Source organism: Heptranchias perlo, chromosome 10 (genome assembly GCF_035084215.1).
Source record: "Heptranchias perlo isolate sHepPer1 chromosome 10, sHepPer1.hap1, whole genome shotgun sequence".
Classification (NCBI taxonomy): Eukaryota; Metazoa; Chordata; class Chondrichthyes; order Hexanchiformes; family Hexanchidae; genus Heptranchias; species Heptranchias perlo.
The window spans coordinates 60,387,729-60,404,264 of NC_090334.1; positions in this window are offsets into that span (position 1 = coordinate 60,387,729).

Sequence of the window (16,536 nt, forward strand, 5' to 3'; positions counted from 1 at the left end):
CCCTTACATCGCTAACTTTTACATTTTCAGCCAAATTGCTCTTACCAGGAATTCATCTCCTCTGTTACTAACTGACCTTAAATTTAGCATAAGGTCAATTGTGGTTAAGTTACTATAAGGTGGAAAACAGTATTTTTAAAGCACAAAACATAGTGAAGAGGTATGGGCCCGATATTAGGAGGGAGGCGGGTTGGCAGCGGGGGGTCAACTGGGCGCGTGGGTAACGCGCCCAGTGAAATCGGTGGGATGGCACGCGATCGTAAGTAAATTGAAGCCACTTACCTTGGCTTCCGGGTTTCGCGCTGGAAAGCTGCGCAGCAGGCGGACTGCGCACCCGCATCTTAGGCTGTCAGCTTGAGGAGCCCTATTTAAAGGGGCAGTCCTCCACTGACTGATGCTGCAGAAAATAGGAAAAATTACAGCATGGAGCAGCCCAGGGGGAAGGCTGCTGCCAGGTTTTAATGATGCCTCACTCCAGGTCTTACTGGATGGGGTGAGGAGGAGGAGGGGGAAGGACAGAGATCTTCTCCCCAGCGGACGGGAGGAAGTGCCTGCCTCTGCCACCACAAAGGCCTGGCTCGAGGTGGCAGAGGAGATCACCAGCACCACCAACATATCACGCAACTGCATACAGTACAGGAGGCACTTCAATGACCTAAGTAGGTCAGCCGAAGTGAGTACACTTACTCATTCCCCTACGCTCCGTCTGCCACATCACCGCCCCCACCCCACATCTCCTTCTGCACTGCCAACACTACTCTATCACATCACTCCTCACACCCACTCAAAGCTCATCCTCATCTTACCTGCACTTACGCACCTCGCCAGTACTCATCCCACCACTACCACTCAACCCAATCCTCATACAATCTCATGGCTCTATCTCTTACTCACCCTCTGATGCATCTCTTTCACGGTCAGCCTCACCCCACCTGCCACTACCTGTGCTGCAGCCACAGGGCATGCATCACGTATGTGTAGTAGGAAGCGTAAGGCAAACGTGTCGTGAGCATGAAGGGGATGCACAAGGGTGTTTGAGGGTTTGTCATGGTTTTTACTTATATTTAATTTCTGATCAACTCACATTACATATTATATTGTCACCACTACTGCCACGCCTTGGCCATTCTTGACTGGCTTGTGCAATAATGTCCTTTCATGAGGTTCGCAATGAACACCCTTGATGCCACCCATTGGGTCACCCTACAGTGGGTGTATGTGTAGTTGCACGACTACTTTGTGCAGGTGCCTGTTGCACAGCACTGTGTTGTGTAGCTCCATGTGGCGGAGGTGGATGGTTTGCCTGGCGAGGCTGGTGATGTTGGTCGTCATCCAATGGAGTGATGAATGCATCAATGGAACTCCCCCCACCCCCCACGACCCCCATCCTGACAGTGTGAGGGGGTCCACAAAGTAGGTAAATGTTTGGACAGCAGAGTTTTGGGTATGATTTAATAATTTGGAGTGTGGAGACAACGGTGTGGCAGGCAAAACTTTGTCTGAGGTGACAGAGTGCCCTGCTGCAATGAATGAGGGTTTACCCCGCACCTGTTAAATGGACTTTTGCAGCTGCCTCTGGCTGCTGGCTGCAACACGTCTATTTAAACAGGGAGTGTTTCCCCCAGCATGGGAAACACACTCTGGGTAGTCCAAAATCCGAATCCTCCTAAAATCTCCAACTAATGAGGTCTGTAAACGACCCCAAGTACCCAGATAATGATCTTAAGTGGGATCCCGCCGGCTTTGATTGCCGGTGGGAGTCCCGCATGCGGGGGCTGCACGCGCACTGATTCGCGTCATTGGGGAACCCAGAAGTGGGCAGGTTGGAGCCTGGCTCCGGACCTACTCTGGGAATCCCCAATTTCAGGAGCCCCCACCCGCCACGAACGCACCCGCTCGGCCATCCGAAAATTGATCCTTATGTGTCTGTCTGTGTCTTTTTAAATTATAAGGCCCAATTTTAACCCTGCCCACCTGATGAAAACTGGATGGGAAGGTGGTTTGCATGGTGGTCGGGCGCTTCCTACTGCGTTCCCAGCACGTTCGTGCCCGCCACCATTTTAACTGCGCTAATTTAGGTGTCAGGAGAGGTGCCCACTGCAGGCTTTATTAAAATGTAAAAGTCGCAAAATTCAGAACCCAAAGTGATTTCAACTCAATACTGCAGAAGTCAAGCCCAGTGCCCAACCCGCCAATAAAACCTGGTGTAGCCAATGTAGCTGTAGATAAAGAGGCACTCAGCTGGAGGTCAGTGCATCACAGGATCTCTTTGCTGTCTGGCTTTCCAGGAGAGTTTCCAGCTTCAAGGCCACTTCTTTTGCATTTTCTTTGCCTAATCACCTTCAGTACGTTATCTGTGCCTATCATGGGTGCTATTGTTGTTAGTTTCTTCTGGATGGAGGAACATCTTGGGGGAAGAGCAGCAGTAGCAGCCTCCGCAACCTGTGCAAGCAGCAGCTGGGGCTGTCAAAAGACAGCAGGTGGGTGGGGATGCTTGTAGGAGGCCATACCCAGCACACAGGGTGTACAGGCCAAGAGTCACTTTCTTGGACGTATCCAAAGAGCAGTGCCTCAGGAGGCTGTGCTTCTCCAGCCAGGATGTCGGTGACCTCGGCAGTCTCCTGCAACAGGATCAGCTGCCTGCTGGACCAGAGGGTCGTGCTTTGCCAGTGGCTGTCAAAATCACCACAATCCTTAACTTCTTCACCACTGGCCCCTTCAAGTCTACTACAGGGGAGATCAGCCACGTCTTCCAATCTGCAGTACATGGCTGCATTAAGCAGTTCACCGGCGCACTGTTCAACAGGGCTGAGCAGTATATCAACTTCCCCACTGGTCACAGCAGTCAACGGGAGAGTACTCGGGGATTTGAGATGGCTGGCTTCCCATGTGTGCAGGGCATCCTTGCGCACATGTTTCCAATAGGGCCTCAGAACCCCAGCCAGCAACATCCATAAATAGAAACGGTTACCACTCTATTGATGTCGAGCTACTGGATAATCACAGAAAAAGGATCATACAAGTTTCTGCAAGGTACCCAGGCAGCTGTCACGATGCATTTATCCTGCCTCAGTCTATGATTTCCCCAATAATTGACACTCCTAGGAACGTGGCAGGATGGCATCTGGGGATCGAGGGGTAACCTCCATGGACATGTCTTATGATTCCCCACTACTCCAGAGCAACAGATTTAATTGAAGCAAGAGGACCCCCAGGATGATGATAGAGCTCACCATATGGATGCTGAAGCAGACGTTCAGGTGTCCCGACAGATCTGGGGGCTCCCTACAATGTGGCACGCAAAGAGTCTCCTGCATCATAGTAGTATGTTGCATAATATACAACCTTGCCATACAGAGAGGCCTGCATTTGGAGGAGGCAGAGAAGCAGCAACAGGAGTCCTCATTGGACGAGGAAGAACCAGGGAAGACAAGCAAGCAGCAGAATGAGGATGGCCACCTCAACACCTTGAAGCAGGAGAAGTGAGGGATAAGCTCATCATCAGTGGAATTGCTGAGTATACTCATTACCCTGGCCTGAGAACTTACACAGAGCCCCTCTGCTTAACAGTCCTTGATATATCCTTCACCACTCCCTTCAGCCTGCATTAAAGAACATTAAAACTATACACTCAACTTCTATGTCAGTGACATACTGACAGTGCAGACAGAAGCTTCTATTAAATCACACTGCAGACCACAGTGCCAAATCTGATTAAAGGTGAATAATTTAATGGCAAACAATAATTGGGCTCCATTCATTTCTCACCCAAATGATCAACCCATGGTTCTTTTCTTATAAGAAGTTTTCCTAACACTGCTACACCTATGACATGCTCCCCTACTGGCCTCAGTAAAGCTGGTGGAAGGCTGTTGTTCCTCATTTTGGGCCCATTGAAATGCTCGTGGCCGGTCACTCCTGGGTGTTTGAGCCTGTGAAGGCCTGGTTGCAGACTGCTTCACCTTGGCTGCTGGGGCAGTCTGGCCCAGCTGACTTACTGGCAACAGGGCAGGTATTGGTTCAGGGTGAGGCAAAGGATCAGACTGCTGACATCCTTGGAGAGGGCAGCACTTACCGCTCCATTCATGCCGTTGCCACTCCCGTGGGGCAAGGGCTAGAACGATCAATCTGATTTGTTGTTTAACTAGTAGCTTTGGTCCTGAAATTTAAGCAGTTGGGATAGTAACACCCAAACGCTAAATACTTTTGTCTGATATTCTTCTTTCCACGATTCTAGTGGAGGCATTAACCCATTTATTTTAACGAGGCACTTAATATGTGAATGAAATGCTTTGTTTTATTGTTTAATTTAATGCAGGCATGCAAAGTGGTCAGGGATATGTACAATTATTTTGAGTCCTCTATTTTCACAATTATTAACGTGTGGTTGCATTTGTCCAGGAAGCTCTACTAACAAAAGTGATGTTTTTAACATCTAAGGTGTTAAAAGTGGGGTGTTTAAAAAAGAACAGGTCCTGAAAAATCTGGTGTTTGATCGGAATGAAATCCTTGGAATCACCCACTGCTTGAGGGACGCACTCGTACGCAAGGTGTGAAAGGATAAAAAGAGCTGGAATTCACACTCCAGAAATATTGGACATTTATCAGCGAATCTTATATTCAATCTGAATCTAATCTTACAAACGGTAATTGGCCTCTACAGATTTTCTCAGTGTTTGTCTCACCCCCATTTTAACCCAGCGTGGCCAGCGAGAATGGTGCAGGTGGGGGACTAAAACGGCGGCCAGGTGGAAGCCACTCCATTCCTGCCCCCCACCATTTTAACTGCTAGGATTCCAGCAGTGTGGCGACCACTCACCACAGGCAGGCGGGGGCCTAATTAAAATGTGAAAGGTGCGGCTCGATGACGTCATTAGCGCTACAATGCACTTTTAATGCACGGCGCCAAACCCAGCAGCGAAACCTGGCGGGAGACAACAGACTGGCCTGAAGAAGGCGAGGGACATATATTTTTTACATTTTTAGTAAGTGTCCCTTGTGGGCCAGGAGGAGCAGGAGTGCTCCACATGGATTCTTTGGGGCTTCCCTCTCCCTCCCACCACTGGCAGCTCTTTGGAAACCCCTCCTCCCCCAGCACTAACCTTATGGTGGGGGCCATTCCTTCGGGACCCCGGTGGCGTTGGCCTGTCACCCATTTTCATGACGTCATTCCCACCGGTTTTGAGCGGGAGAGAGTACAGACAAATTTAAATGAGGAGTTAAAATGGCCCAGGCCTCATGCCGAGAAGTCCCTGAGGACTCCAGCCTCGAACCCACTCCAGGTTAAAATCAGGGCTATATGTCTACAATACTTATAATATTTGCCAATTTTGTGCTTATTTTACCACTTCATTGTAAGTAAAGTTGTATTTTATAAATCTCTGATCTGTGCAATAACATCTGTATTTCAAAGAGAGTTGGTCGAATAATGAGACTGTTAAATCCAGTGAGCAGGTTACTGCAACTGGAGTCATTGTTAACCTCCTGCATACATACCTCTGCAGGGACAGAGGTTAGAAAGGGTACAGCTTCTGGATTGTAGGGGACAGTACCCACTCTGGACACAGTCGCCCAACTGCTAAGAAGACTGTTTCAAGAAAAAATGCAGAATTCTGTCAGAAAATAAGTTAAAAGTGAATGAAATAATTTTGAAACCATCTAGTGGCCCAGTTATAATTCATCTACTGTCAACAAAAATTACCTCCGAGTGCCTTTTTTCTATGAACCTGGGAACACGCTCTGCCTAATTTGAATAGGACTCACAAAGTGAACCAGTTCTTTGTATCAATCCATGCCTGTCTTTCCTCTTTCTCTTTCCCCAACCCCCCTCCCCTTCTGAACGTGAATGGGAGACACAGTCTCGGGCTGTACTTTGTGAACAAATAAACATTTCTTTCACTCCTCCCTGAGGGGAAATGGCTAGCTTTGACTATTCACTTTCCCCCCAGTGGCACAGTTTAAATCAGGAATTCACTCATTAGATAATCATGAGTATGGACCTGCAATCAACTGCTCCACAGTACACTGATGTGCATAAACACTAAATAAAGATCCTCTAAAGGGACACTGTGCTGTAAACAAGATTTGGGAATAATGGAATTGCTAATAATGCAATACCCAGCCCCAGTGATCTGCCTTATTAACAATTTAAGCCTTACAATTTTCAAAAAAATCGTAATGAAAAGCCCCAGCTTCCTCAACCAGACCCGCCATTTTTAACCATAAATGGGCCTCAGGGAACTCTGCAGTTGCATTTCCACCCGCTTACAGCCTGGGCCTGCTTCTCGGGCAACACTTCAGGCATAGACAGGTCTTGTGATAGGCTCAGTATCGTGTCCATCCCTTTACCTGAACTGAACGCACATGAAGAGCAACAGGACTGGATGGTTTAAATGTTGAAATGTTGTTAAAACCATTTTTTTAAAAATTCAAATTTTAACCAACAAGACGAGAAAATGTAATGAGTGAGGCAAATACGGTGTATAAAATGTTTCTTTTTTATAAAAATAAAAGTACAGCACAATATATTACTACTTTATTCCTACATTACAACAGTAACTACACTTCAAAAATACTTCATTGGCTAAGGTCAAGAATGGCACTATATAAATACAAGTCTTTTCTCAAAAAAGAATATTTAGGGTTCTGCCAAACTGCAAGCTTTTTGTTCAGATCGATCTGCTAGTTCATGCCAGTGAAAGAGTTAACTATAGTGCTGCCTGGGCCAACACCTCTGATACAGAGACATCAGTGAGCACTCCATCGACTATTAACTGTATTATCACTCTCTGTGAGATTCATATAGTTTCACAGCGCATTCTTAAGTGATTATTTTGAGGGCTTGTCATCACATAGTAATCGCTGTACTACACCAGTACAACTTGGAGGTGTGTTGCCCTGGAATATTTCATTTCAGAGTGACCTTCACTCACCCGACAGCTGCTTAGCTCATTAACACAAACCATCAAAAAGTTTTTAAGAACTTTCATCTCTTTAAAGTGTCGGGGGGAAAAAAATCAATAAAACTGGTTGCCTGGTAGCGGCAGGGGATCTCTGTGGCTCAATGGGTGGTTGTGTTGTACAAAAAACAGATGGCAGCCTTCAGGACAAGGTCCAAGCTGCTCGTTTATTGCTAAAATAAGACTGTAATTATAGATCGGTAATTCAACTGAAACTTAATCATTCAAAGCAATATTCAGTCATTGAGCAAGACTGGAGAAGGGGAAGAGCTTACAACATTGATACTGAAATTAGATTGCAAGTGCTGAATGTGACACCTTCAATGGTTTAGTGGGCTCTGGTGCAAAAGCTAAATATCTCAGTGGTGGATAAGACTGCACACTGACTATAGAACGAGATTAGACAGGTATTCATTTTTTAAAGAGGTTTAGAATTAAAATGAGAAATTTAGTCAAAATGAGGCAATTTGATCAAAATGTGGCAACTTGATCTTACCAAGGTTAGAGCTTTATAAAGAAAAACATTGTAAATTGAAATTTTATTATGATAAAATTAAACTCTTTTTCCCAATTTCTTTTCCCATCCCTCTACCTTCTCCCCCCGCCACATTCACACAATTTTGTTTTGAGTAAGTGGGACTCAATCAGATTAGACAGACACGATTTGCCTTTAACAAATCCATGCTGGCTGTCCCTTATTAACCCATGCTTCTCCAAGTGAGAATTCATTTTGTCCTTGACACTGGTCTATAGTAGTTTGCCCACCACTGACATTAGACTGACTGTCCTGTAGTTACCAGGTTTATCCTTCCACACCCCCCCTTTTTTGAACAGGGATGTAGCATTTGCAATCCTTCAGTCCTCTGGCACCACTCCCATATCCAAGAGGATTGAAAGATCGTGGTCAGAGTTTCTGCTATCTCCACCCTTGCTTCCCTCAGCAACCTAGGATGCATCCCATCTGAATCGGGTGACTTGTTAACTCGATGCCAACCTATTTAGCACCTCCTTCCTATCTACTTTTATCCTATCCAATATCTCTACTCCCTCCTCCTCTACTGCGACATTAACTTCATCCTCTTCTTTTGTGAGGATGCAAAGTACTCATTCAGTACCTCAGTCATGCCCTCTGCCTCCACAAGAAGATTTCCTTTTTTGGCCCTAATCTGCCCCACCATTCCTTGAACTATCCTTTTACTTTTTATGTGTTTATAAAAGATTCTTGGGTTCCCTTTTATGTTACCCACTAATCTTTTCTCATACTCTCTCTTTGCCCATCTTACGTCCTTTTTCAATTTCCCCCTGCACTCTCCGTATTCTGCCAATTTTCTATTGTATTTTGTACCTGATGTTTGTCATAAGCCCCCTTTTCTGTTTTATTTTAACCTCTATTTCCTTTGTCATCCAGGGAGCTCTGGCTTTGGATGCCCTATCTTTCCTCCTTATGAGAGTGTGCTTGGTTTGTACCCGAACTATCTCCACCTTGAATGCCTGCCATTACTCATTTACTGTCTTCTTGGCCAATCTTTGTTTCCAGTCCACCTCTGCTAGCTCCCTTCTGAAATCACTGAAATTGGCTCTCTTCCAGTTTGGTATTTTCACCTTTGGTTTTTCTTTGTCCCTTTCCGTAATTACTTTAAACTTAATTATATTATGATCACTATTACACAGATGTTCTCCCACTGAAACACACTCCACTTGCCCTACTTCATTCCCAAGAACTAGATCCAGCACGGCTTCCTCCCTCATTGAGCTAGAAACATACTGAATAAGAAAGTTCTCCTGTACACATTTTGGGAATTCTTCACCTTCCTTGCCCTTTACTCTTTTTTCCCCAGTCTATATCGGGGTGATTGAAGTTCCCTTCTATTACTGCTCTATTATTTTTACATTTCATTGAAATTTGCCTACAGGTTTGCTCCTCCATCTCCTTCTCACTACCTTGGGGGTTTGTGGTAAACATCCAACAATGTAACAGCTCCTTTCCTGTTCCTTAACTCTAACCAAATAGATTCAGTCTTTGAACCCTCTAGTGTATGGTCCCTCTGTAGAGCTGTAATATTATCCTTGAACAATACTGCCACCACCCACCCCTTCTTTCTTTTCTCCTTCCCTATCCCTCCTCAATACATTTTAACCCAACACCACTAAAACAGATTATCTGGTCATTATCACATTACTATTTGTACGAGCTTGCTGTGCGCAAATTGGCTGTCGCGTTTCCTACGTTGCAACAGTGACTACACTTCAACAAGAAGTACTTCATTGACTGTAAAGCACTTTGGGACGTCCTGGGGTCATGAAAGGCATTATATAAATGCAAGTCTGTCTTTCTTTTAACCAGGAATGTTTAGTTCCCATTCCTGCCCATGCTTAAGCCAGGTCTCCATCATAATCCCATGTGGCAACTTGTGGCTACAGCTCATCAACCTTATTTGTAACACTCCTCACATTAACACGCATGTATTTCAAAACCATGCTAGTCGGCTTTGCTTTTTCCTCTATCTAATTCCTGCTCTTTCTACACTATTCTTTACTCTGTCTCTGTTTATCCCTCCTAGTTTTCTATGCACCTTGTCTCTCCTCTCTGCTGCTACATCCTGGTTCCCTTCCCCCCCCCGCCAAATTAGTTTAAACCCTTCCCATAGCGCTAGTTAACTTCCCGTGAGGACAATGGTCCCAGCCCTGTCCAGGTGCAACCCATCCAGCTTGTACAGGTCCCAGAACTGGTCCCAATTCCCCAGGAATCTGAAGCCCTCTCTCCTGCACCACTTCCCCAGCCACGCATTGACCTGCACTATCTTCCTGTTTCTGTATTCACTATCATGTGGCACTGGGAGTAATCCAGAGATTACCACCTTGAGATCCTTTAATCTTTTTCCTGGCTCCTGAAACTCTGCTTGGAGGACCTCAACCCTTTTCCTACCTATGCCGTTAGCTCCAACATGGACCATGACTTCTGGCTGTTCCCCTTCCCCTCGCAGAATGTCCTGCACCCGTTCAATGATATCCTTGAAAGGCAGAATTACAGTCGACTTCAAAATGCCTGAAAATTTGGAGCAGCATGCCCCCAGACCATCTACCCCTACTAAGAAAATAAACGTCATGCCTTCATCATTACATCCCCCACCACCCCCCCACCACCTTCAGTAATTTCTATATCTACCACTGCTGAAAACACTGCTTTTATGTTCTTTTAGGTTCTATCCTCTGAAAGAAAAGTGACTGAATATTGGACATTCCCACAGCTTAAATGATGACAAGCCCATGTCCCACTGCAGTTGTCTTTGATATATTAGCAAAGGCTTAAGCCATTTACTTTAAATGGGTTAATACCGCCTCTAAAACAGTAGATAAGTGAAGTTTCAGATGAATGCATTAAGGTACATCCTTTTCTCACTGTAATTTTCAGGCTTTAGTCTTTTTTATCAGATGCTGTCTAAAGTAAAGCTGGAGCTAAATGTAAAAGGCAAGTGTTAGCAGGGTATTTTACCACTGGGAGAGGGCGGCAACACAGCTGTGCCTGATCCTGTTGCCACCTGACGTCCACATGCGCATTTCCAACAGAGGTCACTGGCTAATGATGAGGAGTAGGATTCCTGCCAAACTTTCTCCTCCCTAGCCGAGGCTATGAGACTGAAGCCAATTGTAGCAATCTATTTCCAGCTGGCTTTGGGGAAAATCACGCACTTTAAATTCAGCAGTTACCACAGTAAGAGACACTCCTGAGGTATGCTTCAGATTTTAGTCCAAGTTGCTGCTTTAGTGCTATTGGTGTTTGTGAGCTTATTTATAATTTTTTTTAATATAACTGAGACAGCAGACCGAAGGTATATTAGACAACATTTACAGTTTTTAAAAAAAAATGTATCTCTAAGGTGTATCAAATGGACCAGCTTGCTTCAGCAGATGGTCCTTTACTTTTCACTGTTTTAGTTGTAGTTTTACCCCTGGTCATAATGATTGCTTGTGGTGAGTCTAGAAATAGAGATTTAATTCATGAAGAATTAAAATTGCTGTGTTTCCATCTGTCTATGTACAGGTTTTCTGCTATTTATTTTCAATGATATTGCAGTAATACTAGATTCCAAAATGGGTTACTTTAAATGAAATTTAAGATTTTTAACACTGAAGAATTAAATTAAATGACACTTAATATTTTCCTCCTTACAAGTAATAGATATAGTCTTAATGCTTTGAGACTATATCTATTACTATAACACTAATGACCTACTTGCTGAAGTTTGTAGCCTGGTGATACTTCAAGCATTCCACTCTCTCCTTTTGAAATACCAACCCTAAGCCAGCCAGCAACAGAAACTCTGCTAGCTGGCTATCAGAAGGAGGACTTCTTGTCATTCAACAGTTTGAAGCTTAATATCAGTGGGTTCACAGTTTGAACTTTGTCTTAACCAGTTCCCACAATAGTGAGTGTACCATAACTGTAAGGACACCAGTTTGATTGCTTGGATTTGGATCTCCAATCTATCTCTGTAGTTTCCTGATTAACCTCCAGAGGACAGTGGGATGGATTGTAAATCTCACTAAGGAACTGAGGCCAACCACCCTACGTTCTCAACTAAACTCCAGAACTTGGAGTTTCTTTTGTTGTGATTTCATCATCTCCCTGAATCTTTTTTTCCCCCTGTCCTATGAAATTACAATGGGGGATGAATATTTGTGGAAAAAATATTTCACAGTAACAGCTGCAGAGTCACTCTATAATTTGTGCATCAATATAATTTTCCATTTAAAATTAATACTTGGGTTTAATTTTCATCTCTTTTTAATTTTAATTACCTAAAGTGTAGTAGAACCAGGATACCTAATGACTACCTTAAGGCCTCTGGGATATGATCCATCTCACACTCATACTTAACACCAGCAAATTAAATCTCCAATGACAAATTGGATAAAATATTTTACTGCTTTAACAACCAGAAATTAAACTATTAACCTATGAATTTTTAAAAAAATAATGAACATAACCATGTTACTCTAAATAACAATGCGTTTGACCCACTGTTGTCACCTGCTGCTGTCAGAAAAGGCAACGTTTTTTTGGCAGTAGGTTTCACGATTGAGTTATCGGGACGCTTCATTCCGTTAATGTTGATGGTATCGTCACTGAATGATTAACTCTGTGACACCTTTGCTGCAAGATTACAAGAATTGAACCTGTACTGGATTACCAGGAAATGACATTGCTCTAACTGTACAGTAATTAGTACCGAACACTCCATAATCTACTGCTGATAACTTCATCGAACACAGACATTAAAAACAGGAAGTCCCTGACACTGACGACATAAAAACTGACCCAAACTGAATAGATCAAATTTTAACCTATGAGCTTTGTTTTTAAGTGGTGTGGTGGGTAGATGAGTTTAAAAGATATAAGTCATGAATGGAAGCTATATCATGGGATAACATTTATATCCCATGAGAGGACTGACCTTACAGCTGATGAAGATAGGACTGAGTTATAGCCAGTTATACAAATTAAATCCAACAGGTTTTCAGAATGTTTTCTGTTTATATCATATAGTAAATTAATTGGGTAAAGAAGTGAAAGAGATGGATTTAATGATGCGCTACATCCCTTGTGGGTTGGTTGTAGTGCAGCTGGAGGCAGTATGAGTGCTAATTACTCTACAGTTGTATACAATGGGTTACAATGTTGTGTTGAGTGCTTTGAATATTTTGTAACAATAATCTTTCTAAGGAAAATAGTTTCAGTGATAAGAATGAGATGTGGTGATATCTCCATATTACATGGAAGTTACAATCATATTTAGTGCAATATCTTAATTATCTTCAAGCGCTATCCAATTATTAGACTGAATGTCCTTAGTTTTAAAAAAGTTTGAAGCTCGACTGAAAGCCGAATGAGTAAAGTAAAGCCACACAGCCCAAAGGATCCCAGATTTGATTCCCAGTCTGTCTGTTGGGCTAAAGATCTCAGTTGGGCAGTTATTGAGGTGTTACCTTCGCTCCCCCCGTCCCCCACTCTGGAGAGCGAAAATCAGACAGGTTCCTGCTTTTGATCATTATTCAGTGACTCCTGTTCGAAAGTACAGGACTGTGAAAATCGATGGGATCGATTTATGTCTGCACCTTTCAGGATGAACCAGCCTTACTCGTATTATCTGGACTTGTACATGAAGAGTGTCCACTTGGGTATGGTACTGAGGGCATCCGACATCAGTGGAAAGGTAATCCAGCACAGGGCAGTTCTTTCAGAAATGAAGAGAAGAAAATTAGGGGAAAAAAAGGAAAGGTTTAAATATGAACAAGAAAAATGTCCTGAATCATCACCGATTAATGATTGATTCACCAATTGCCATGTGTTCACTCTTTTTAATATGCAAAGCCTCCTCATCTTTTTATGATGGCTTGTATGATAATTTAATGTCTCTATCATGTACAAATGTGTCAATCAGGCGCATTGTAATGATTTATACTAATCAGTTCATCATGTACTTTATATAATTTATGAATAATTTGAACAGTTTATGAACAGAATGAAATGGCATGGAAATAACACTACAGGGTAAAAAAAAATGAGAGGGAAATTAAAGGACTGGGTGGCATGGTGACGTACAATATTTTAGCTGTAGAACATTAGCTTAAATCTGGTTCACACTGGTGGAATGAAAATCTTGCCTCTCTGGCATCTGCCAGAGTCCTCAATGAAAGTGAACCAAAGTCCCTAGAGGAAAACTGCCCATAATTTGACATTTATTGGCACCAATTTGCTAATCTTACTGTTAGCGTCTAAAAGGATGAGAAGCATGGAGACTGCTGTGGGGATGGGTTTATTAGGCATTGTTAGAGAGAGAATTGAAGAAACACTTATTCTGCACGTAACCTGTGCTATTCCTAATATAGGATTGTTTATTGTTAACATTGGCTACAAAAAGTAGGATGGTACTCAATTGACAAATAATGCCATCCCTTACCTTGATGAGCACAATTTTTTTTTTAAATGTTTCATTTGGCACCTTTATTGCTTTCTCACCTATGGAAATTCTTACTTGTCGCTGCTATTCCCATTCTCCATGTAAGAGAACAGGAGGGCAAATAATTTGCAGCTTTAGGCTATTGCTCCAGTTGTATAATTTACAGCTTATACAGCACTGATTTTAACACTGCATCAAATTCCACTTTCTGGACTGAGGAACTTTAGACAACAAATCAGGTAATTAGCTTGTGTGTGTATATATATATATATAAAATGTGTTTTCAGAATATACGTTATAATTTATACACACACACAAACTAATAACCTAATTTATTGCTTAAAGTTTCTCAGTCCAGAAAGTGATATACATTGCAGCGTAAAAATAATAGTGCATTGAAAACATTATTAAAACCAGAGAGGTGAAAAATAAATGTACATCATTTTTTTAAAATTACTTTCAGCTTTGGAAATGAACCAAGTGCCATCAAGAAAATGTTCAAATCTGTGTTAACAGTGCAGTGATTTTCAAATCCAGCAGATGGTGCATTAGTGATTGGTTGCCACAAGCTGTGAGATATTCACTACACAATGTATATGGAACATAACCAAGGAATGCATTAAATCTAAAAGCTATGAAAATTGGTTGAGATTTTAAAATCCCCAAAATAATTCTGACTTATCCCCATTGTTTCCCGTTCTGGATTGCTGATATCTGGGATAACCTTTAACATGCATTATAATCCAAATGAAATTGTTACATATCCGTTATTAAAATAAAATATCCCTCGAATCTCATCTGCCATAATTAAATGTGATTTGGGATTCATTTGAAAAATTAAACCTTTGCAAAGTATTGTCATTAATATCCTTTTGTCTCTTTTAAATGTTTCTGTTTAAACAGTTAGTGCTGATGATTGAATCCAAGAAACCAGCTTGGAGAAGTTAATGAACCTGATTGTGAGAGGGAGCTAATTAATCTTGTTACAGATGCCATCAACGCAGGGGGCTTCAGTTTAAACTCTGCATGTTAATTCCACTCCCACACACTGTTAGGTGAAATCATTGCTCTAGCCCACTTCTCTGATGATGTCATCAGAGCTCACTGAATTTACTTGAATATTTTTCCTTGCATTCCACATTTTGGATTTTTTTATTTAGGACAGTCTCTTGTGCTGCATTTGGTGTCTGTGTCCTGCTGCATTGAGTGCTGAACTAATGTTAAAACAGTAATATAAACACACCAAATGCATTGGCAATATTAAAATTTGCACTGGTATCACTACCACTTGGAAAAGGTTAACTTGCTATTTGTATTATTGCATATTGGCTGCAGTATAAATTTGGTGAGTAATACCATCCCCAGATCACCTTGGGTCATGCATGCGCATGCTGAACCTCCTTCAACCATCATTTTAAATCGTCCTGCCACCATTTTAACTAATGCTGGCACTCGTGGAACCCTACCCCAGCATGAGTTGCCATCTTCACGAGAGACGAGATAAGGGTGGAAAATTATACTGAATAAATACTGTGCAGAGTGCGCAAGCACTGACATGTAGCATATAGCCTAAAGAATGGGATGGGCTGGGCACAGGTGCTTCAGTGATCAATTTTGCTGCATTTGTAGAATTTTTATGGGGAAAAGCCATTAGTAATAAATTTGACTTTCTACAGGAAGGACCTTGTAAAGTTACATTACAAAGCCACCTCCCCATTAAATCATTTTCTTAGTTACAAAAATATGAGTTCTCACATAAATGTTTAAAAATGTATGCTGTAGTCATGAAATAAATGTAATGGTTTTACTATACTCATTCATTTTGTCAATCAGGATTTATGTGACCATAAAGAAACAATTACAGCTGTGAGGAGGGATGATATGTTAGAAGGATCATCATAATTCAGTTACATTTAGCATAGTTATGGAAAAGAACAAAGATAGAACAGGAGTAAAAGTTCTAAATTGGGGAAAGGCCAATTTTACTCAGCTGAGAAGTGATTTAGCAAAAGTGGACTGGAAACAGCTACTTGAAGGTAAATCAGTGTCAGAGCAGTGGTAAACATTCAAGGGGGAGATTCAAGGGGTTCAGAGTAAACATGTTTCCACAAAGAAAAAGGGTGGGGCTGTCAAATCTAGAACCCCCTGGATGACAAGGAGCATACAGGGTAAGATAAGGCAAAAAAGGAAAGCTTATGTCAGATACTGAGAACTCAATACTGCAGAAAGCCTAGAGGTGTATAGAAAGTGCAGGAGCGAAATTAAAAAGGAAATTAGGAAAGCAAAGAGAGGGCATGAAAAAATACTGGCAAGTAAAATTAAGGAAAACCCAAAAATGTTTTATAAATCCATAAAGAGCAAGAGGATAACTAAGGAAAGAGTAGGGCCTATTAGAGACAAAAAAGTAACCTGTATGTGGAGCTGGAAGATGTGGGTGTGGTTCTTAATGAATACTTTGCATCTATCTTCACAAAAGAGGGGGACGATGCAGAGATTGTAGTTGAGGAGTGTGAAATATTGGATGGAATAAGTATAGTGAGAGTGGAAGTATTAAGGGGTTTAGCATCTTTGAAAGTAGATAAATCGCCAGGCCCAGATGAACTATATCCCAGACT